The sequence below is a fragment of the Silene latifolia genome, chromosome Y (genome assembly GCF_048544455.1).
Source record: "Silene latifolia isolate original U9 population chromosome Y, ASM4854445v1, whole genome shotgun sequence".
Lineage (NCBI taxonomy): Eukaryota > Viridiplantae > Streptophyta > Magnoliopsida > Caryophyllales > Caryophyllaceae > Silene > Silene latifolia.
The window spans coordinates 145,887,304-145,907,854 of NC_133538.1; the positions used below are offsets into that span (position 1 = coordinate 145,887,304).

At 43.2% G+C, this 20,551-nt stretch overlaps 1 pseudogene; it reads left to right on the forward strand.

Annotated features, from left to right (window-relative positions):
- Positions 1 to 20,551, forward strand: part of LOC141629125 (ABC transporter G family member 5-like) — a 28,086-nt pseudogene extending 7,535 nt beyond the window's left edge.

Here is a 20,551-nt window from a genome sequence, read left to right on the forward strand (position 1 = left end):
TTTATAGGTCAAGTCTAAACAAAAACTTATATTTGAACAAAAATTCGTAGATTATGCGTATGACAAGGCTAAAGACTATCAATAAAAGTGTAAGGCTCAAGTAATATGACAAGTTATAGTGCAATTTCATCCCGGGAATCTACCGTTCCGACTCAACCTATATGCAAAAATAAACGTGAATTGTTTTTGAATTTTTGAAATTTTTCTAATTTTTTGATTTTTTTTTTTTTTTTTTGAAAATAAACAACAATGCAAGCAAGAAATTAAACGTGAATGCAAAACAAATGCAGATGCAGACTCAAAAGGATGCAATACCCTCCCCAAACCAAAACGGACAACGCCCTCGTTGTCCTCCAGCATACACCAGCAGAAAGATGGGGGATGGGGGTATACAACCAGCAAAATAAAAATAAAATAAAAAAAATAAAGGAGACAAAATAAAAAGAGCAAGGAACATACAAAAGCGAACTTCCCCAAACCAGCCAGAAAACTGGGGAAGTGAGTAGACCAGTAGCTACTCGTCGTCGGCACCGCCGTCTCCTAGGTACTCCGACTCAACAAAACGGTCTCCCAAACCAAAGAACGGACAAGGTGGAAACTCGTCGTCATCTCCAGCCGATCCTCCGGACCGGGTGTGAACGGAGGATCACTCTCCTCCTCTCTCGGCGGCTCGTGCCGCCCGCTCGGCCCAGAATCGCACCTCTCGTGCTACCGGTGTCTCCTCCGCCTCCTCTTCTGAGTCAGAAGGTAGTGGAGGGTACCCGTCCGCTGGGTATCGGTAGAAGGAGGGATGTGGCCACCCTGCTGGAACTGGTCGTCGTGCTCGGATGTGGTACTCGTAGAGCGGGAATACGACCAAAGCCATATCCCGTCTCATCTCAGTAATGTACCTGCACATATCCAAAAGCAAGGCATCACGACGCCCTTGGTCCATGACCCCGGGCGCCCCTAAAACAGGAGGGCAAACAAAATTGGCCGGAAAGGCCGGATCGGAAGGAGGTGGAGTGAGTGAAGGTGTAGGTGTGGGAGTCTGTGTGGGTCCAGTCTGAGTCTGAGTCTGGGCCGGAGTCTGAGTCTGGGAGCTAGAAGTCGCTCCGGCCTCCCGCTTCCTCTTCTTAGAAGAAGAAGTAGGAGTGAAGGTAAGGTGGTAGGTGGGTGGAGGTGGCCTCGCTCCCTCAGCAGCAGACGGGAGCGGTAAGAGTGGAGGAAGGGTAGAGCACGGCAAGGTAACAGACGTGGAACCACAAATCTTCCACGTCCTCGCGCTCCCCTTCGTCTTTGGGAACCAGGCGAAGTCAGCCATGGCACCCAGGTCAAGGTAAGCCATCCTATCGGGTGTAGTGAGTCCAGGGTCAGTGGGGTAAAGGTGGCGGGAAATCCTAGTCACTAGCCCGCCGCAGACAACAGCGGTCTTGACCCGAGTCCCAATTCCGTTCCAATGCTGAGCTACTAGATAGGCAATGTTTAGAACAAATGGGGTACCGTAGTCAATGTTGAGGTACCCCGCGAGAATCGCTAGCTCAGTGTTGGTCACGTTATTGGGCTCAGGTCGCCCAAAAATGGTCTCTCCTATCAGTCTCAAAAAGTAACGGGGAGCAGGTAAGTGAACGTGAGCTCCCTTCCGTGAGGGGAAGGGGGTGTGAGAAAGTGCAGCCCAAAGTGGCTGAAGGAGATCCCTAGGTGGGTCGGTGGGACCGTCACTAACTAGGCCTAAAACCTGCCCAAACCTGGCCAAAGTCCAGTGGTGCGACTCATTGCGGAGTCGGAAGTGAATGCAAGAACTGGAGTGGTCAGCATCATAAGAGTCGGTGTCAAAGGAATAGGAGCTGAAAAACTCGTATGTAGGGGTACGAATAGCGACTTCCCCGCATGGTGATCAGACCCGACATACCCGTCCCGTTCAACAAACTACAGACCTCCTCATAAATTCCTAAGGTCTCTAGGTCAGTCCGTGCAAGGAAACGGGTGGAGGAGAGGGGGCAACGAAGTAAAGCCGCTAACCGAGTCCGGTGGTCCGCTGAAGTAAAACGTACCGTGGGCATCCGCGGTAAAGGAGTGAGAGTGCCCTCTCCCGTAACATCGCCTCGAAGGGTGGAAGTGATGGCTAATCGGCTAGCTCGCCGATGCGGCCTCGGTGGCAGCATACCAAGCGTCGGGAAACGAGGAGTGAATCCTCGTTCCAGCATAGTGAGGGACCTGGCAGGGGTAGAAACAGAAACTGTAGTGGTGACCAGGGCAGAAGTAGTGGTGACAGCAGGGACCACTGACTCGCTCACGGACGGGCTGGAGAACGTACTAGTAGAAGGCAAAGAACTTGCATCCATCTTGATGATGATGATCCTATGAAAGCAATTAAACTTCAAATAACCAAGCAAAAAAGGCGGATTTTAATCGAAAAAACCGCAAACCCTAATTCCCTTTAAAAACAGTGAAGATGAACACAAATGAGAGGGAAAACAAGGGGCTTTTGAAGATTAAAGTGCTAGCAATGGAATGTAGGTGACGGATTTGGTGATTTTGGGCAAGAAAATGGGGATTTGGGGGAGTGAAAATCGCAATTAGGGAGGGGGTTAGACGGAATTAGGGTGAAATGAAAATAGAATTAGGAAAATAAGAGTTTTAAGAAAGGAAACTCCCGTGTCCTGTTCATACCACTCGATCGAGTGGTTTTTAAATCACTCGATCGAGGACTTTTGATGTCCCCTATGCTCGATCGAGTAGACATCCCCTCGATCGACCTGTTCCTCTTTGGCTTTTCTCGATCGAGTAACCACACAGCTCGATCGACCCAATTTCCACTCGATCGAGTACAAAAAGTACTCGATCGAGAACTTCTTCTTGTAGGCTCTTTGATTTTCCGTCTTTACTTCCTCGAAATGCGTGAAACTTCCCCAAACCTGCATAAAACACATCCAAACACATCCAGAATACCAAATACGCGAGAAAATACAAAGTCTATAGTCTTAGTTTATGCTAAAAAAATGTCTAACTAATTGTCCTAATTAAAACGTAATAAAACAAAGTTTAAAAGAAATTCAAACGAATTGTCTATTACAATTTGTTACACGGAGCATTTCCCCGTTTAATTCTCATCGACTTTCGTAGCCCCTTCGTGGGCTTTCGATCGGAGGACGTCACCTCGGCGATCACGACCGACCTCTTCATCTTCCATGAACTCGAATCACCATCTGCGCAGAGGAGGAATGTAGTTCCAATCTATGTAGGTCCAAACTTTCTTCGTTCTCGCTCCTCTGTCATCTTCTTTGACAACCTTGTCGCCACTTTGATTGATAATGGCCACACCACGTCCTTTGTGATCCCATTCTTACTTTCATCCGCACTGCAGTAAGGACAACAGACGAACTTGTCTCCTTCTTGCTCTCAACGAGGCGGAGGGTCAACAATAACAACAATATTCTCCAAATTTTCATCTGGAGCGTCAACAATAGGAACAATAGAAGAAAGAGCATTGCAAGGTTGAACTTGCATGGGAGCTCTCCGAACTTGGACCGATGAAAATCGGCTCCTCATCCCCTACCCGAAATGTCAAAGTCTTCCCATCGACGTCTATCACCGCACGGGCGGTGGATAGAAATGGTCTCCCTAAAATAATAGGGGTGTGTGCATCTTCGGGGATATCTAAGACAACAAAATCGACGGGAATAAAGAACTTCCCTATCCGAACAGGTACGTCTTCTACAAATCCTAATGGTCGTGATGGCGGACTACGGTCGGCCATCCGGACGATCATGTTGGTGCAACTCGGTTTTTCAAACCAAGCCTCTTAGCCGAGATAAAGGTAAGACACTTACGCTAGCGCCTAGATCGCATAGCGCATTATCAATCAATTGCATACCGATGTGACAAGGAATCGAAAAACTACCCGGTCCGATTGCTTAGGGGTAACTTATTTTGAAATAGGGTGATCCCATCTCGATCAAAGGTACGGTCTCACTTTGTCATTTATAGTCCTCTTACGTGCTAAAATTTCTTTCATAAATCTTAAATAAGAGGGTACCTTAGTCACAATTCGGTGAACGGCACGGAGACTTCCAAGTTCTTCAAAAGTTCAACAAATTTGCCAAACCGTTGATTAACTTTGGTATTCTGCAGCCGCCTCGGGAAGGGAACCGTGATAGGTATCTCGAGTCCCTTGTTTCTCGCTTCCAAAGTGTCTTTCGGTGCAAGTTCGGTATCCTTTGGACGCCTCTTACCTCTCGAACGAGGTCTTTACGGTGATTTCTCGCTTAAACGAGCACTAGCAGGCTCTCGAATAAGCTTCCCGTCATCATTGTCACTCGATCGAGCAATGTGCTTACTCGATCGAGCAGTTTCTTCATCAACTTCAGTCGATCGAGTAACATTCTCACTCAATCGATCAACCTCAACTTCCTGTTCACTCGATCGAGCGTAACGACTACTCGATCGAGGGCTTTCTTCACCTTTTCCACTCGATGGAACACCAGCCTGTAGTCGATCGAGTAACCCGCCTTGTCGTGAGCCCTTTTTCTTGAGAACACTGTTCATCATCGATTCTGACTATCTTGGTCGATTTCTTCACTTCGGTCCTCATAAGAAAGATCGCTTCTCAATTCGATCGAGTTTACCGTCTCATGTGGGTTCTTCTCATTTTGAGTCGGTAATTGACCCGGTTTCCTCGAGGATTGATTTAAAGCAAGTTGGGCAACTTGAGTCTCAAGTGCCTTATGTGACGCGATTTCTTTGTTGATTTTGTTGATCATTCACCGCAATTGCTTCGATATGGCTTGCACCATAGACTTGATTCACTCATTTCACTCACCCCACTAGAGGATGATGCACCTTGGTTAGGAGGGTTGAAGGATGGAGGCTTCTGATAGCCTTGTTGCTTCTGGTGTGGAGGAATGATTGGTTCTTTGCGTTGGAGGAGCCGTGGGGTTGAGCACATTCGATTGCTCCACCTCAAATTGGGATGGATATTCGGCTCGTAGTAATCGTTGTTCCGCATGTAATGTTGAAAGCGCAGCGCATTGCTCAAAAGGATCGGGACAATGATCCGAGACATGTCTCTCTCCTCCGCATCTCCTACTGCACGAACGGACCGTCCGTCACAAAGATTAACCTGGTACATGCCCCCCTTAGAAACCCCTCCTAGCTCATACTTGTCAAACCTTGCATTGAGGGCTTCAAGTGCCGCGACAGAAGTAGATTCGGCAGCTCTTCCTTGGTTTCCTCTCGAGTTCCCATATTCAGCTTTATGGGTGGCCAGATCATCAATGATCTTCCACCCCTTGGTAGCTCCCAAGTTTTCAGCAAAACGGCCATTAGCAGCAGCATCTAAAACGGCCTTGTTATCATCATATAAACCATTATAAAAATGGTTGCACAGGTTCCATTTTTCGATCCCATGGTGCGGTATGGTGCGCACTAGCTTCTTGAATCGAACCCATGCCTCGTGGAAGGTCTCGTCAGGCCCTTGTTTAAAGCTCGTTATCTGAGCTCTAATGGCGATAGTCTTTGAAGCGGAGAAATACTTCTTGTAAAATGCCAAAGCTAGCGAATTCCAAATCGTTATCCCCTCATTTGCCCGGTCCAAATCCCTATACCACTCCCTTGCGGCAAAGATCGCGAGTGAGTGAGAAAATGAACATGGTTTCTTTCACTTGGTCGAGTCACGCCAGTTGGTGGAGACATGGAACCGCAATAATCAATGAATATTTCCATGTGCTTGTCGCATCTTCATTTGCAGCTCCCAAATAGATTCCTCTCGACCAAATTTATGAGGGACGGCTTTGGCTCAAATTTTCTTGCCTCCCCTGGTAACGTGAATCCCTTGTAGAGATTCGCGCCGAGGTTCGAGTGACTAGCAATGGTCGCTTCTTCGGCCATCTCGGGAATGTGGGAAAGCGACGGTTTCAACTGATGAAGTAGAAACTGGAGAAGACGGTGGGTTGTCCTCGAACAATTCGTTCTCGTAGTAATTGGAACGAGAACTGGACTCTTCCTCTAGCTGTTGATCTTGGAACAATCTCCTCTTTACGTGCAGAGACCTTTCAATCTCAGGATCAAACGGTAGTAGTGGACCACCTTGCGACCTGCGCATAAGAAGAAAGTACAACAAGAAATGAGAATAGTCCAAGGAACGGGTGTCCCTTAGACCGAAACAGGATTAAAACGAAACAACTAATAAAATTGAACAATTGCCTCCCCGGCAACGGCGCCAAAATTTGACACGGCTATCGCAACCCTATCAAAGATAAAACCTAACGGTCTCAACTAAAATGTAGCAGAGGCAGTCGAGTATCGAATTCACAGGGAGGAAATGTAATTATAGCTGCCTATTCTAATCCTATGGTAACAAATGGGGGTTTGATTAAAATTGATTCTAACTAAGAGTAATAAAAGCGAAGAAATTACGATTTAACTATCAAGAAGAGAGGGACATGTCGGAAGTTCGGTTCACTACGGTAGTCCAACAACTCAGAAGTAAATGACTCGAGATTTAACTAATGTGAGACGGATGTTAGAAGGTCCTTTCGGTCCACTTCCTACCCTAAAATACCACTAACTTAACTTTCGTCCTCATTAGGGTAGTCTCATGTTTATAGCAGCCTATTTAGTCCAATCTTTCGATCCAGGATTAATTGTAGCGATTTAATGGGTGACATAGAAGCGTGCACTCAACTAGGTCGGGAATTACTGTTAAATTGCTATAGTGCTGTGGTCTCTTAATCAATTCGTCCAATTCATTCACTACGTCGTCATTTTTCTACCGCAGATCCCCTAATCCCAACATGAAAAGGGTTTAGCTACTCATGTCGGTAATTAAACTAACAGCAGATAAAATTCCAGCAGAGAACATAATGAATAAATGATAAAACGTAATAACGAAAATTAGGGCAAAGAGAAATGATAACATAAACGAGAAATTAAAACAACAAGTAATTCTTATTAATAAAGAGAAGGGAGGAATTACAATCCAAGCAAATTCCGGCGTAAAGAACACGAAATCCAATGAAGCAATCCCGAAAACAAGAGTAGCCGTCGAAAGTAAAAAGTAACGTAGGAAAGGAAGCAGTAGTTTTCTAGTGTCGAAGATTAGATCAAAAAGGAGATGCCATTAACCTAGTAAATCATAGGTTAAATAGCCAAAACAACCAAGAGTTTACGCGGAAATAAGTAAAGCATGGACTGATTAAAGCCCATAACGTCGAAAACCTCTCGATCGAGTGGGTTAAACCACTCGATCGACCATCATCTCAGCAGAAGTCCCTCGATCGACCAGCTTCTTACTCGATCGAGGACTTGGTCATGTGCAGCTTACTCGATCGACTAAGGGATAGCTCGATCGAGTACCAGGGGGTCTAGAAATCACTCGATCGACCAAGGGATAGCTCGATCGAGTACTTTTATCTTCAGTTCAGCTCACGTCTTCACCCAAGTGCCTCGTAGTGCGTGCTACGACGCTTCCAAATGCAGTAACTCACTCTGGGTCAATCCCGTCTCCTCTAAATGCATGCAAAAAGGACGAAAAGGAGTATGGTTCCACCACTTTCGCGATCATTCTTACAAAAAGGACAAAATACACCAAAGTAGCCAATTCGGGGCAAAATACTATAAAAATAGTATAGAAAAGCATAGAAATACGTGCTGAAATAGGCCAAAAAGACTATATATTAGGCACGTATCAGCGCCCACCGTGGGGCATCTAGCTCTAAAATAATCAAAACCCAAAACCAAATAACACAAAAACTTGAGAAATGACAGGAGATAGCATTGAACAACAACTGGCTACCACCCAACAACAATTGTTGTAAATGGAACAGCTGAAATAGAAAATGGCCCAGGCTGAAGCTGAAGTTGCAAAATTAAAGGAATCAGAATCCAGCCTGAAACTAAGGCTAGGAGAGAAAACTTCAGGATCACAGTTGAAAGTTCAACCTGGCACACCATTCTCCTCAATCATCAGGAACATTGATTTCTCCAACTTTGGCATTCCTACTCCACCAAAGTCCAAAGCAGGAGAAGAGACAGACTCAGAGGAAATCCAAAATGAATAAACTCCACCAGATCAAACCAATACAGCAATCATGATGGCCATGCTCCAAGAAATCCAAAAACTCCATTAAAGATTTGAAAAGATCCCTGGAGTCTCTACCCCAATTGAGGAAGCAAATCCAGAAAGTTATGTTGATTTACCCTTTGTGGATGAAATAACAAGAATAGACCTACCAAAGAAATTTATGGTTCCCTCAATGAGAATCTATGATGGGACCACATATCCACAAAATCATGTAGCCTATTACAAGCAAAGGATATTGGCAGCATCTATTACTAGTGAACTAAGACAAGTCTCGCAGATCTCGCAAGGGTTTGGGACAACCCGAATGGGCCTCGCCAAAGAATGGTACATAAACCCGCAAACGGAAGCATCAAGTCCTTTGCCGACCGGTCAACTCCTTCAACCATCGGTTTGCCACAAAGCGGGGAACTTGAGAAGAGATCCAGTGACTTATACAGGATCAAGCAAAAGCCTGGTGAATCAATTAGATCCTACATGACAAGATTCAACAAGGAAAAGGTGTCAATCCCCAGATGTGATGTTGGAACAGCCGTGGAAGCTTTCAGGCAAAGGCTACCCCTGGATAGTGACTTCTATGATGCAATGACCATGAAGCCTTGTCATACCTTTGAAGATGTCCAGGCATTAGCCATAGGCTATATTCGGCAGGAAGAAGATAAAGGCTACAAGGCAGACAACACTAACAATAATACAGGATATGACAAAGTCAACAGAAAAAGTTCCAACAACAGAGGGAGCAGTTCCAGGCCATCCCGTTACACAAGACCTGACAGATCAGAAGTCAACTACACACATGAACAACGAGGTAACTCCTATACTTATCCCCCTATCTAAAAATATAACTCCTCTGTTGATATTGTAGGACTAATCAAGAGACTTGACAATATGGGAGACATTGTCAAATGGCCAAAGAAGTCAGATAACCCCAACTCAAGGAAGGATACTACAAGATGGTGCGAATTACACATGGATATAGGGCACAAAACAGAAGAATGCCTGGGATTGCGCAGGCAAGTGGCCTACCTGCTAAAGAAGGGATATCTGAAAGACCTGATGCCAACAAAGAACAGGGAAGATGATGGAATAAGAAAGAACCCATAAAGGCAACAACGTGACCTGTCCCAAGCACCACCCATCTATGAGGTCAAATTCATCAATTGAGGATCTGAGATTTGTGGCCTGACCAGTTCAGCTGCAAAGAAAATTGCCTGGGAGTCAAAAATAAAATCTCCTTTTAAACCTAAAAATTTACCTCAAATTACTTTTGACGATACTGTTATGCAGGGTATTCCTGATCTACACCATGATAGCCTGGTTATCACCATCCAAATAGGAAATGCACGTGTCCTGAGAATCCTGGTGGATAGAGGCAGCTCAGTAAACCTGATCATGCTTGATGTCCTTAAAGCAATGAAGATTGATGAAAGTCAAATCATAAAGAATTCTAATGTCCTAGTAGGATTCAGTGGAGAAACAAGGAATACACTGGGAGAAATACACCTGCCAACATATGTGGAAGGAGTCTCCTCATACGAAAGATTTGGAGTCCTGGACTGCATGTCCTCCTACAACGCTATCCTAGGAAGACCATGGATCCACAATGTGAGGGCCATACCCTCCACGTACCACCAATGCATCAAGATACCAACAGAATGGGGAGTAGCAACCATAAAAGTGAACAAAAATATGCCCAGGAATGTTATATTGAGTCATTGAAACCCTCCAAGGCAGGTAAGTCTCTCGCCTATCAATTACAATACCCTGTCAGGACAACTTATGTGGCAAAAACCAAAATGGAGACAGATCAAGTAATTTTAGACCCTGAGTATCTTGACAGGCATGTACTGGTAGGATCTGATGTCCCTGACAACATCAGACAAGAATTAGTAAGCTTTCTTAAAAATAAATCTTCATGTTTTGCCTGGTCTCATTTTGATATGACTGGTGTAGATGCAAATATCATTACACATAAACTAAATATTGACAAATCTTATAAGCCTGTGCAACAGAAAAGAAGAAATTTTGCCTCTAAACGTAATGCTATTATTAATGAAGATGTAACACCCCGGCCCAAACCGGGTCGGGAGCGGTTACTTATGATAGCTCACCAGGCTGTTTACATGGCCCACAGATCAACACGGGTCCTTTACAGCGCATTTTGTCCTCACTCATGCGCATCCCAGAAACCTTCCCAGGAGGTCACCCATCCTAAGACTACTCCCAGTCAAGCACACTTAACTTTGGAATTCTTTCACATGGATGACCATAAAAGAAAGTGCACTTTGTTGATATGAGTAGTACTTCCAATCCCTTTAAGCACTAGTCATTTAAGCCTATCACTGGACGTCTTCAATTACCGTGGGGTGTTGATCACCCCCACTCAAGAACGCAAGCGTCCCCGTTGCTACCGGGAGCATAACCGTTAACCTGTAATCCTCCTCCGCTAAGTGTGTGATCACAATGGAGCGTATAACCACCGCCTCCAGGAGCGTATAACAACTGCCTCCGATCACCACACGGGCCGCAGGTTGCTCGATACCACTTGTAACACCCCGGCCCAAACGGGTCTGGAGCGTTACTTATGATAGCTCACCAGCCGTGTACATGGCCCACGATCAACACGGGTCCTTTACACAAGCCGCATTTTGTCCTCACTCATACGCATCCCGGAAACCTTCCCAGGAGGTCACCCATCCTAAGACTACTCCCAGTCAAGCACACTTAACTTTGGAATTCTTTCACATGGATGACCATAAAAGAAAGTGCACTTTGTTGATATGAGTAGTACATCCAATCCCTTTAAGCACTAGTCATTTAAGCCTATCACTGAACCTCTTCAATTACCGTGGGGTGTTACAGAAGAAGTGGACAAACTACTGGATATGGGGATGATAAGAGAAATCATGTACCCTGACTGGCTAGCCAATGTGGTATTAGTACAAAAAAAGAATGGTAAATGGAGAGTTTGTGTAGACTACACAGACCTAAACAAGGCCTGCCCAAAAGACCCATTTCCACTCCCTCACATAGACGTAATGGTAAATGCTACAGCAGGACAAGAACTCCTAACATTTATGGATGCCTCAAGCGGATTCAACCAGATTAAGATGCACCCATCTGACCAGGAACACACTGCATTCATCACAGAAAGAGGCATATATCTTTACACAAAGAATGCCCTTTGGCCTGAAGAATGTAGGGGCAACATACCAACGCCTGGTCAATATGATGTTCAAAGATAAAATAGGGGATACAATGGAAGTTTATATTGATGACATGGTGGTCAAATCAAAAAAGGCTGAAGACCATGTCAGAGATCTGGAAACAGTTTTCAAGATCCTGGAAAAGTTCAACATGAAGCTCAATCCTTCCAAATGCTATTTTGGAGTTTCTTCAGGCAAATTTCTGGGATACATGGTAACCAAAAGAGGAATAGAAGCCAGCCCAGAACAAATACAAGCTATACTGGAACTAGAATCTCCCAAGTCTGTCAAAGACATTCAAAAGCTGACAGACGAGTTGCGTACACAACAGTTATTCATATCCAGATCATCTGAAAGATGCAGGTCTTTCTATGACCTCCTCAGGAAAAACAAATCGTTCGAATGGTTGCCTGAACATGAAGCGGCCTTCCAAGATCTTAAAGCATACTTGACTACACCTCCACTACTTGCCAAACCAGACAAAGGAGAACCCTTGACGCTCTACCTATCTGTAACAGAGACAGTAGTAAGTGGAGTCCTGACCAAGGAGATTGATGGCCAACAGCATCCAGTCTATTATGTAAGTAAGAGTCTCCTAGATGCAGAAACAAGGTATGATCTACTTGAAAAATACGTACTTGCTTTAGTCATATCTTGCACCAAACTTAGACCTTATTTTGAAAGTCATGCAATCATTGTCAAAACCAACATGCCTATCAAATCTGTCCTGAGAAAGCATGAGTTAAGGCAGAATGGCAAAATGGTCAGTACAAATCAGCGCCTATGACATAACCTTTGAACCCAGGACATCAATTAAGTCTCAGGCATTAGCAGACTTCGTAGCTGAATTTAGTCCTACCCTAGAACCAGACCTCATAAAAGAGGTCAACCACCTAGACACCCATAAATCAAACCAGGAATGGACTCTACATGTAGATGGAGCAACAAATATGAGAGGGACTGGCCTAAGACTAGTATTGAAATCACCACAGGGAGACCTAATTGCACAGGCTATTAGTTGTGAATTCAAAGCTACAAACAATGAAGCTGAGTATGAAGCCCTGATAGCTGGACTTAAGGTATGCATAGAACTTGGTGTAGCAAACCTCAAGGTAAAAACTGACTCTCTCTTAATTTCCAATCAAGTCAAAGGAAAATATGCAGCAAAGGATTCAAAAATGGTACCTTATTTAGAGTATGTCAAAAACCTTTGCAAAATATTCAATTCCTTTGACATTGACCAAATACCAAGGGACCTAAATACCCAGGCTGATGCCCTGGCCAGCCTGGGATCAAACTTCATCCCTGCTGTGTTTGATAAAATACCCATTGTTCATCTGTTAGAACCAACCATAGAAAGGCCTGATCAAACTTGTCCCATTCATGAGGACACAACTTCTTGGACCAAACCATACTATGATTGGTTCTTACAGGGGATACTCCCTAATGATAAAAACGAAGCGAGGGCCCTAAGACTCAAAGCCTCTACCTACACCATTATCAATAACATATTGTTTAAAAAGTCACATGCTGGACCTTACCTGCGTTGCCTGGAACCACACGAAGCTAAACGGGTTATAGAAGATATACATGATGGATCTTGTGGAAATCACAAAGGTGGCGTAATCTCGGCCGAGTAAAGTTCTCAGACAGTTACTTTTGGCCAACCCCGAGAGCCGATCGCATAGCATACAACTCTAAATGTGAAGCTCTGTCAAATTCACTCCCCTTATATCCACCAACCATCGAGCTACTACACTCCATCTCAGCCCCCCGGCCATTCATGAAATGGGGCATGGATATAGTAGTCAAGTTACCTCAAGCATCCGGATGAGAAAGTTTTCTTTGGCAATGATCGATTATTTTTCCAAATGGATAGAGGCTGATTCATACGGGCAAGTCAAAGAGAAGGATGTCATATCATTCATCAAACGAAATATCATATGTAGATATGGAATACCTTCAGAATAGTCTGTGACAATGGTACACAATTTGTGGGAAAGAGGACAAGACAAATTTCTCGTGCACAATGGAATATTAACTGGCCACATCCACACCAGGCTACCCAAAGCCAACGGTCGGGGCGAGAATCCAAGAACAAAGTAGTAATTAGATGCCTGAAGAAAAAGTTAAAGAGGAGAAAAGGAAGATGGGCTGAAGAACTCCCTTTGGTCCTATGGGCTGACAAAACTACACCTAAAACAGCCACAGGCCAAACCCCCTATTCCTTGGTCTATGGCTCTGAAGCAGTAATCCCAGCAGAAATTCATGTACCAACCACCAGAAGCAGCCTGAATACCATAGAGGAAAACAGACCACTATTGCAAGATAGCCTGATCCTAACTGAAGAACTAAGGGATGCAGCCAAGGTCAGGATAACCTCCTATCAACAAACAGTAGCCAGAAGTTACAACAAGAATGTCAACATCAGGGTATTCAAGGAAGGAGACGTAGTCCTAAAAAAAGTCTTCCCTAACACCAGAGAGAAAAATGCAGGCAAGCTAGCTCCCACATGGGAAGGACCATACCTAATTGATTCAATAGTAGGACAAGGAGCTTACAAGCTGCAAACTTTGGACGGAGAAATGATCCCCAGATCCTGGAACATTTCCCACTTAAAGTTATTTCACGTCTAAACCAGAAACAGGTAAAACTATCGACTCCTTATATGTTTAACTAGAATCTTATAGCAAATCCCCTATAAAATATGTCTTCCTGCTATCTGCCAATTTGCCTGAAAACATGCCTGTTATTTTTAGCTCTGCCTAGTCTGCTTATTTAAATACTATTATATTGAATCCTGAAAACTTGTTTTACGCCTTCTTTTCATTAGTTACATGCTGCACTTAGGCTTAAACAAATATTCAGGATTGAGGGCCACTCCACCCAACCTGGAAAGCATTCCTGAAATGCTCTACAATAAATTTGGCACCTGCCTGCCCGACCTAAATACTAAACTGAGCTCAGTACATAAAAAACAAGTACAATGGTGAAATATACCAGACTACTTGTCCAAATAAGCCCTCTTGACAGGCTGAGGGCCATAAGCCCTCTTGACTGGCAACCACCCCCCCCTCTCAGAAAAGCCCTCCTGACAGGCAACAGAGCCATCATTTCCTAAAAACGGAATGAGGGCCATAAGCCCTCCGGACAGGCATTATTCTAACAAAAAAACGTCAAATGTATTATTTACAAGTACAAGTCAAGCCATTCAAAGAAGTCAAGGGAAAAGAATATGATATATTTATTCCAAAATGATGAAATTACCCAGGGAAACATCCCTCCTGGGGTAAAACAAAACAAGCTTCAAAAAACCAAAAACAAGAAAATTGTTTGTCCAGGGAACGTCCCCCCTGGATGGGCCAAACCCAACAAACCAAAACATGACAAAACAAAAAATAAATCAGCCTGCCTTGGAAGCTGTAGCAGAACTGATCCCCTCATCAACAAGCTCCTCTTCTTCCTCTTCTCCTTCATCATCCCCCCATTCCTCAGCATCGCCACTTTTCTCCTTGGATGGTAAAGAGTCCACTTCCTCATCAGCGTGCAGTTTACAAAGCTCAGAGTAAGTAGTGTTGAGATTGGCCAACTCCTGGTCAGGATTCCAAAAAGGCCTAACCTCGACAGGCTCCTTCATAGCATCCACACGACCCCTGCCGAAGAAATAAGTAGCAGCATCCTTGTACCTGCCATGCACCAAATCCCTTTCAACAGCCAGCTCCTCATTTACTTTCAGCTGCTCCTGCATAGCCTGCTTCTTAACCTTCAACTCTTCCTGAACAGTATCAAATTTAGCCTGAAGAGCTTTCAGGGCATCCTGAGCAGATTTCAGCTTAGAAGACTCCACCACCAACCGAGCTTTCCCTACCTCATTATCCTCCTTTAAAGAGTGATTCTCTGCCCTTGACGCTTCCAATTCAGCCTTAAACTTTGCAGCATCCTTCTTCAGAATCTGCACCTCCCAATCCAAGGTATCTTTAAGGTCGTGGGAGAATCCGGTTAGCGGCGACCCTCAAAGATATCATTGACATTCTGGCAAAGAAAACATACCCGTTTAAGCCACACACAAAAAAAAAACACTTAAATACCCACACAAAATTAGACAAAAAGAAAATACCTCCTGAAGCATGGTAATCAGATTGGCAGCATAATCCCTGGTACGATACATGACGACAAGGCACGGCGAAGAATCCCGCACGATCATCGGGTAATAAGGGTCATCAACCATAAAAGCTTGAGCCTGGATCTGTTCCTTAGCAAACTGAACCTCATCCAACCGAACCCTAACCCCCCTAACCTCATAAACCCCTCCTGATGATTCATCTACCCTTTTTCACTTTTCAGGACGACCACCCTCATCCACAACTTTCTCAGGGGATGCCAACTGTACTTTCTGCACAGGCTCCTGAATTTGTACATCACTGTCACTCCATGTGGCCTCACTACTCTTAGACTTCTCCCTGTGATTTGGGAAACACCTGCCTTCACCAGGGAAAGACCAAAACTAGCTATCCTGGCAGAAGCCCTGGTGGCTGCACGACGAGGCTCTACATCAGCAATATAAACACGTCCAAAATAAAAATAAACAAAACTTACTCCCTGACGAGGAAGGCCCTGGAGCTTTAGCACTCTTCACCGGTTTATAAGTACTTAATTTAGCCTTCTTGAAATGAGGCATAGGTGCTTGCCCCAGACAGGCAGGCCATGTCCTCTCCTCCTCAGCAACGCCATAAAAGCTGTAATCCGATCAGCCGACCCCTCAGCATCAGGATTATTCACCCGGTCATTTACTACAAAGACAAAAGCAAGTAAGTACACTTCCCAAAATATAACATCTTCAATCAAAATACAATGCAAAAAAGAAATTACCTCCTTCAATAGCCGGATAATTAAGGTAATCCAGGCCAGGGGCAATAGAATCAGCCCTGATGAACATATAAGTCTCAGCCCATCCCTTATCATCCCCTGAATCAAAGTTAGTAATCAGGTGAGCCATCTTTGATCTGACTCGAAGGTTGAACCGGCCAGTGGAATGACTCTTCAAGTGGTAGACATTCTTGAAATCTTCCGGGGGTGATAACCACTTATGTTTGGAACATAAGCGCTCAACCGAATGAACAATTTTACAAACCATTGGCATGAGTTGGAATGGAGGGACCTTAATAGCCCCGATCACTTGACCATAAAAGGAGAAAGGGAAGCGGCATCCACCCTTAAATGCCCATTCAAAAATACGAGAACCAACTGGACTACCCCAATTAGCCCCGATGGACCACTCTCGGGAATCCAAACCTCGGCCTTCAAAGCAGAATGAGACCTGACCTTTCAGATAATGCTCAAAGATTGGATTCAACTGATTAGCTTCGTGGAAAGAAGCAGTCAAAGCCTTAACAAGAGTATATTCAACCCCTTTATATGACATGGATCAAATTTCTGAGGGAGCAACCACCTCCACCACTTCATCCTCAGGGATGATATCTGGGACATCGACAACAGCAGGAACCTTCTCAACTTCAGCAGGAACCTTCTCAACCTCAGCAGGAGCCTTAGAAGTAGCCGTCTTTCTCCTACCTCCAGCCATATTTTATTTTTTGATGAAGATTGATTTTTTGCAGAAGAGAATTTTAGAAAGAGAAAGAAGAAATTAGAAGATTGGAATGTGGAAGCAAAATACACAAAGCAAGGTATTTATAGCCACAAAATTAAACGGGCAAGAAAACAAGTGATTGAGCTTAATCATGACTCTCCTAGGGTTTTGTGAATCTACCCTATTTATGGCAATATAGCCGTTACAGAAGCTGAACCAAACACAACTCCTAATCCGTTAAAGATTCCTACACAATTTTCGCTCGCCCAAATTTTTATCTCCTCATTCCTGGCCGGACCCAATAAAGGAATAAGCGAGATAAGGGGCAATTGTTGGGCCCAGAATTATCCCGCCCGACGACAAAGACCAGCAACATTTAAAGCCAAGACTTGAGCGGGAAGTACTTCAAGTCGCACTCGAGAGTATATAGACAGGCACCAAGCGGGGAGAGAAGCACGGGACGGGCAACTACCGGGCCTGGCTCGAAAGAAAACCATGTCAGGCATAAGGATAACACCATCAAAGCTGGACAGGTGACAGGGAAGGCACGATCAGGCCATATAAGTAAAGCCCTTATAAATAAAGAAGACTTATTCAAAAGGATATCATGGAAGAAAAGGTCAAGAGCAACGGCTGAAATGCTGAAGAGGTCAATCAACTACTTCCGGGTAAATAGGGCACGAGTCCTATTTGCCAGGAAACCCTAAACAAGCTTGGAAAAACCGCTCCTAAGGCTATTATAAATACAAGAGAAGACAAAAACAAGAGGGACACACTGGCATACTCGTACTATCACTCTCATTCTTGTATTCAAAACATAATTTAGCAATATCCTTAGCCTGTCACGCCTGATATACAAATACTCTGTCAGGCTACTCAAAATCATAGTAATAATCTCTCCTGGCTTGGTGCCCGTGGTATTTTTCCTTATTCCCAGGTTTTTTTCCACGTATAAAATCTTTGCGTCTTTACTTTTTACTTATTTATTTACTTAGCAATATTGGTCAGGCAAACTACTTGAGTTAGATCACCCCTTCTTAATTCCCCTAGCAGGACGTTTCTGTTCAGTAAAATCTCTGCCAAAACACCCACAATTATGCAAACTTTAGGTGTAAGGAAATAGTAATCCTAAGCCAGACATTCTCTAAGCTGGTTTTCAGAACTAAGGAGTTATTTGCCGGCAGGACGCTGCAAATGCTGGCTTCAGGCCTGGTATTAGGTTCTATCTTCTATGATCTTAAGCATGATATAGAAGGAGCGCTTGAAAGGGCACTACTACAGATATAGGGTATAACAACGGTTAAAGACCGTTGTTATATAAAAAAGCAGACGTTGTTAAAGCATTCATTGTTAAAGCTTTTAACAACGGTTGATTTTTTTAAGAAACCCGTTGTGAAAACTATTAACGGTTAAAAACCGTTGTCGTTACGAGTCATTCGTTGTGGAAAGTGTGACTAATTTTTGGTGGGAAAGTTATAACAACGGTTACAATAGAAAAAACCGTTGCTATAACTAAAGACAACGGGTTTTTTTTATATAACCGTTGTTATTGTTTTTAAAAAAAATAAAAATACAAAGCATTACTGCCAAAATCCCTCCTGCATCAATTAATTATAGATTACTAGATGCATTATTACTGCCAAAATCCCTGCATGAAAGGACACAATATATGGAATGTGAAGGGTTATAAGATTTGAAGCAGGGATATGGCACAACTTCCTAAACAAAAAGCCATACTTCGTATTAATTTAAGCATCAAACCCTAAACATATTAGTTAAAAAACAACTCAAACGACACATATACTAATTATAAATTCATTCCACTATCTCAATAACCAATCCATTATATCACTATCTCCACCCTAAACTTCAAACCCTAAATCTTTAAAACCTAATAAACTCCAAACTTCCTTCATTAATAAATGATACCATTCGTTTAACATGCATTATGACCGAGTACAACAAAAGTTTCATACGCCACTTGCAGGAAATCGAGAGGAAGAACATGCTCTTCCTTGACCAAGCTCGGATCGCACTCAAGGGGGCCAAAAAAAATGGCTTGTTATAGCCGCAGATAATGCAGCTATATGAAGATATTGCATCTGCGGAACGAAACCTCCAAATAGCAAAGGAGGAGAGGATGATTCTCATAGAAGAGAATGCATCCCTATATGAACATCTAAGAAATGTATTTTTAGCAATGCATTAAGTTTATGTATATATATCAATTAATTAAGTTTATGTATGTTAAATGTGGATTTGTTTTACTATCCTCTCCATCATCTTCTTTGTTTTACTAATAAACGCTGAAAAACTAAGCGAATAATAATTAGAGAAAGAACAATGACGGAGAAAAACACATGCAAATAAAATAATTAGAGGAAGAACAATAATGACGGAGATGACAAAACCTGAAACCATAAAGCGATAGATATATACCTGATAATTAGAGAAAGAAAGAGATGATGACAACAACAGTGACGGAGATAATAAAGCGGCTATGAGAAAGAGACGATGAGAAAGAGTGTGGTTGTGTGTTTGTGTTTGTGTTTGTGTTTGTGTTTGTGTTTGTGGCTGTAGCTGATCTGTGTTTGTGTGGTATTTATTGTGGTATTTGCTTGAAAGTATTGACAACGGTTATTACACATAAACCCGTTGTCATTAGATAATTTATTAACAACGGTTCCTTTGACAACTGTTGTTAAAAAGTATTAACAACGGGTTCTAATATAACCGTTGTAATAACTTTTCACTAATTTTGCGCCAAATTATTAACAACGGTTATAATGTATTACAGAGTAAACTGTTGTTATTAGTTTTTATATTAACAACGGTTGTGCAAGTTTGACCCGTTGTTAAAACCAATAACAACGGTTAACAACACATAACCGTTGTAATTAAGTTTAGTAAAATTTCGTGCAATCCATTCTACGTCTTTTGGTGATTTTCGTGAATAAGCGTTGTTAAAAGGCCGTTGTGGTTGCCTGGATTTGTAGTAGTGTTGGGTGGGATTGTTTGCGTTTATATTAACATTTCTGTTATCTTGCACAACAGAAGCATTGCCTATTTTCCTACCAGAGAGAGAGAGAGAGAGAGATACTAATAAAGCAGACTTCATCAGGAAGCTACAGAATCTCGTCCTATGTCATTGCCAATTCATTAGTCTACTTGCCAATTTTACTCATCCTAGCCATCTTGTTCACAGTGCCAGTCTATTGGTTAGTGGGACTAAACCAAAAATTCATGGCCTTCTCACACTTTCTCCTGCTTATATGGTTGATACTATACACTGCTAATTCAGTCGTGGTGTGTTTCAGTGCCTTGGTTTCGAATTTCATAGTTGGAAACTCGGTAATCCAAGGGATTATGGGATCTTTTTTCCTTTTCTCAGGCTATTTTATATCCAAGAAGGAAATCCCAAGGTATTGGACTCCAATGCACTATGTATCTTTATTCAAATACCCTTATGAAGGGTTTCTGATCAACGAGTTTTTGGGTTCAAAGGCGTGTATGGAAAGCATGTTTGGAGAGTGTGTAGTGAGCGGAAATGATGTGTTAAAGGAGGCAGGGTTGAGAGAGTAAAGTAGGTGGATGAATGTGTTTATTACAGTGTGCTTTATTCTGCTTTACAAGGTTACTTCTTATGTCAGACTTAGATGTAGATGTTCGAAGAAGAGTTTCAAGGCTCCCCTCATTTGA